Here is a 5,226-nt window from a genome sequence, read left to right on the forward strand (position 1 = left end):
CAAGCCGCCTGAAGCAAGAACAACAACCACGAGTTTCACGAAGTTCTTCCATGCTAAGCTCGAGTCCACGTCAAGCCACCTTGCACCAACCCATGACACGAACCCTGGCCACTTCCCTAGGACCCTGATGGACCAACCCTGAGCCACCCAGCCCCCGTAGCGAGCCCCCTAGCCACTACCTTGAAACCTAGATACCCAAGGACCCAACCCAGCCCTAGACCGAGACCAACACAACCCTTGAACCGGCCCTGGCCGAGCCCCAACATCCCATGCACAGCAGCCAAGCCCTCAACCTCCTAGTGCACAGGATGACTCAAAAACCCTAAGATCCTCTCATTAGCCTTCTCCTCGATTTCCAACCTTGTTTTTCCTTTTAATTTTGTTAACGTTTTAATAAAAAATTCATCCCTAGTTGGCAGCCTATCCCTTGGAATCATAACGTTTTCAAAACAAGAATAAATTCATCATATTTTTGAAAATAATTGTTCACCGTAAAAATAGTCGAAAACCCATATTTTTTGTGCATAAATAATAAAATCATGCATATTATGATTCTTATGATGTTTAAAAAAGTTTAGAAAAGCGTGCCTTTGCGTTTATAACTCTCGATATTCAATCGTCGATGAGAGTGCGAACTTGGACGACCGGACGACGAAGAACCCTAGCTATCCTTCCTCCTTAAATTCTCGATTTTTGTGTGTGTGCAAGTGAGAAATTTTGGCTGCTGATGGTGCTGAAGAATGGTGTTGTGAAAGCTTAGAAGTCCTATTTATAATTTTTAATCAACATGTTAATGGGCTTGAGTTTTGAGCTTGCATGTTTAAGAGCAATTGGGCATGCTTTAAATAATTAATTGGGCCCAATAAATCTTATTTAATTAAATAATAAAATGTTATAAAATTAGTTTCCCAAAAATAATATTTTTGATCATTTAAAAACTCATCGTTTGCCCAAAACCGGCTTCCCGAGAAAAAATCGAGCTCGACTCGTAAAATAATTCGAAGTCCAACATTTCTAGAAAAAATTAAATAATTTTTAATCATATTAGGAAGCCTTACAATTATTTAATGAAAAATAAATATTCTTGTCTTGTTCGTCCTCGGTCTCCTTTCCCTTGCCTATTATCGAATATTCGGGAAAAATCCTTCAATTTCATGAAATCATGTCATATAATCATTTATTCAAGCAATCATACCTTTAATAATTTAATAAATATAATCCAAGCATTTAAAATCAATTAAATAAAACAATTAAACAATTCAAGTAGTTTGCATGCATATGGTTTATGTATGTTTGGTTTTTCAGACGTTACATGATCTTTTGGACAATGTTATGAGATATTGTTCTCTGATTAAAGAGACCAAACATATCTTTATGTGTTTTGTGTCGAAACACCTCGTCTGCAGTCAGATTATGATTATGTTCCGTCATATTTTTCCTGATCAAGACTTGTTCTTCTTCATATATAATTTCATCCAAGGCAATAACCTCAAACTGGTATACTTGAAGAAGATCTTCGTAATAAACTGATTCGTCAATATCATGGGTTGAATCGAAGCGTTTTATTCTCCTTTTATCATTTTCTGGACAATTGGTTGAGATGTGAGCTCTTGCTGAACATGTCCAGCAATTACAATTTTAAAAATTTAATTAGCTCGGGTTTTAGCTCTTTCGAAAATTTCTTTGTAAGTGTTCTTCCCGTGCTTCCAGATGTGTTCAATTCTTGGGATGACATCCTACTTTTTGATGGTCTAATTTTTGCCTAGATTTTGTAAGATTTGGCCTTTTGTCTAGACCATATTATTCTTGGTTTCTAAGAACTTCTTTCATTTCTTCCACTTCTGGCATAAAGATGATATCTAAAACTCTTCATTTTCTGCAATGAGTACGTTTATTGTTACCTTTTAGCGTTTATAATTCTTTTGTAATGCTTTCATAAGACATCATTATACTAATTTTCTTTGAGAAAAGAGGCTCTTCGTGCGAAAGTATCTGAATTGCCCTGGACATATTCCCTAATTATAATTTCTCTATAGGGACTTGACATTTTGGCGAAGAAAAGTTGCATTGCTATATTTTCTTCAATCCCTGAATTCCATCTATATTTAGTGAATAACATAATATATTCATACACTAAACATATGTCATATAATTCAAGACTATACAAAGTTTGAGTGTATTTATTTTTCTTCTATGTGTCTTAACTGTTAAAATATTTTATTACTCTAAATTGTGATTTAAATAAAGTATTAATTATTCCGGCTATCTCACTGAGAGATTCTTCGGCTAGGACTGACTCTTTGATTTCTACCGAAATCATGTACCATGCAATTTTAAAAGATCCCATAAGACTCATTTCTAAATGTTTAATGAATCATTCTCTGTTGAGATCAAGTGTTCCTGCTGCAATTCTTACAGCCGATGTCCAATTATCTATGAGATCTTCTCTGTTTTGGAAGTCTAATACATCAAGGTTAAGCATAACCCCATAAAGATGTATAGGTTCTAAAACAGATTTCCTGTAGGTTTCTGGTGCAAGAGAATTGGACTTCTCTTTGACCCCGCTGCATGTGATTCTCCACCAATATGAATATCTGTTTTGAGTCATATCATATTTGTATATTGAGATCGCACACTTTCTATTGGTAGTTCATGAGAATATGACCATGTTATTGCTGGTGGTTCACCCTCAGTTGTGCTCATCTTTAGATCTACGACATTGAGATTTGAAAAATATTCTGCAGGGTCTTAGAGATCATTGGGATCAATCAATTCTAAAGCTGTCAACATATTAATTTCTTTTCTGAGACAGTTTAATCATATTTATTGGAATATTTCATGTTCACAATCTTAATTTTGATGTGCACAAAACTTGTTATTTTGTTTTTAATGAATTTACGTAAGTGCGCAAAAAACTATCGAGCCTAAACTGAAGCTATCGAGACGCAAACTGAAAGCACCGACTGATTGACCAAACTGAACCAGTTCAACTGATTGTCCAGCTGATAGGTAGTTCAGCAGAAGACCTTCAGAAGCTCGACCAGCTGATGAAGAGCTCAATTGATGAGGAGCTCAGCTGACCAGTTCAACTGAATCAGTGAAATCAGTTCAGCTGATGAGCCAACTGATTTCAGCACACAGTTCAAGACCAGTTCAGAACATCAGTTAGGAGCCGACCAAATTGCAGAACACAACAAGTTTATCTAAGTAGAATCCAACTATGCACATTAAGGAAATCATTGTCCAGTCAAAGGACAATAATGAACGTTGCAGCAGAGCTTAAAGTCAAGATGTTCTTGAATGACTGTCAGAAAGGACAAGTCACAAATATCTAGGAATTGATTCATCTGCAACTAACTTATTTGATGAGTCTTGATGTACGATCATGAAGCCTGTGTAAATACAAGATCAATACCATCCCAAAAGTGTGTGTAAATCATAAGAAAAGTAGAAGGGCACGCTCAACATATATCAGCTTACAAGAAGCAATCAGCCTAGATTTGAGGGAACACTTGAACGTGTTATCAGCTTATATTAGAAGCACAATTCCCTCATTGTGTGAGAACACTTTCTTATTGTATTCATAGATTATTTCTCACACACTCACACACAATCACTCACATATAAAGAGAGTAGAGCTTATTGATAAGTTGAGCTTGCACAAAAACGTTAAACTTGTGTATGTAGTATTTAACACATAGACGTTAAATAAGTGTTAGCTGGAAGATGCTTCCTTCAGTCTAGGCTATGAGTTCAGTTACGCAGTAGTGTAAGTCCTAAGTTGAGTGGATTTGTACATGGTGTTGTATAAATCAAAGTTTTCTAGTGGAACCTACTCGATGTGGTAGAAAGGGTGACATAGGAGCAGTTGAAGTCTCCGAACATCCATAAATATATCTTGTGTACTTAACTATTTAACTATTGTTTTCAAATTGATTTGATCAGTTCGACTGATATCAGTTCAGTTCTCACTATAACTGAACTGATACAAGCAAGAAACGATCTCTCTTATTTCAGTTATTCAGTTCACGCAAGGTAAAAGCTTTTCAAATTAATCAGATTTCTTAGCAAATAATTAATTCGAGTATTTTTTGCTTAGTTTAAAACATCAGTGATGGAAGGATAATATTATGCAACAAAGACAAATAAGTATAACATACATAATGCAAGAAATTAAATGTAAATAAGAACAATACTTTAAAATAAAATAAAAATATTTCAAATCTATGAAGTTTCATGAAACACTAATCAAACAAAAAAGTGTATATAACCAAAAAATTATCAAAAATTGCACAATTTAAGTTTTGTTAGATGTAAAATAAAAAAATTATAAATACACAATATGGCCATGGATCTATTATATTTACCTCAAAATTTTGGGTTGCCAAAAACTTCATGTTTACCCACTACCCTCTCCTCAATTCGGTCATGGAACATCATCATAATTGTTCAATGACATATACATCTTGTTAAGAAATTATTATTACCGAATAATTTTGGTGTATGACAAAATCAAGATAGCACTTCACTGTTTCAGGAAACATCTGTATTTTATATATGTAACATGTATCAGTTCAACCGCCCAGCTCAACATCATGAATATATTTCAACCAGCTAAAGCACAAGAACTCTAACTGCTTGAATTTCGAACCGCTGGAAAATTCAACCGTCTAGATAAAAAGAAATTTGGACTTAAATGATCTTCCTCAGAACCAGATAATTAAAGAGAGCTATTTATTGCTCATTTATTCAAAGAAATTCTCTGACCGGCTCTAGACATTCAAAGTATTACACCGCCTCAAAGTCAACTTATCTTTACACCAGTCCTAAGAATGATATGCATTTATGTCTATATCCCAAAAAATGAAGATCAAATATAGACTACAAAGTTATGATACTGAATACAGTTACCATAAAAGGAACTCCTCAAGAAAATTGTTCCAGAACTACGCTGAGCAAAAAGAACATTAAATGTGTCGTTTGAAGAACAATTAATGCTCATAAAGACGACAACGACACATCTGTTCAGGGGCTCAGGTTAACGTTGCTTGTCCTTCTCGACCGTTGGGAAAATCGGCTATATTAACAGAGAAGTACGCTAGATGAAGATGACGAGAAATATCACTCTATTCACAGCTGAAAATCATCAGTATCTTTTACACTCTAAATATCTAGAGTGCTATCAAAAGCCTACATACTTCATCGCTCAATCAGCACGCTTTGAAA

The sequence above is a fragment of the Primulina eburnea genome, chromosome 1 (genome assembly GCF_022965805.1).
Source record: "Primulina eburnea isolate SZY01 chromosome 1, ASM2296580v1, whole genome shotgun sequence".
Lineage (NCBI taxonomy): Eukaryota > Viridiplantae > Streptophyta > Magnoliopsida > Lamiales > Gesneriaceae > Primulina > Primulina eburnea.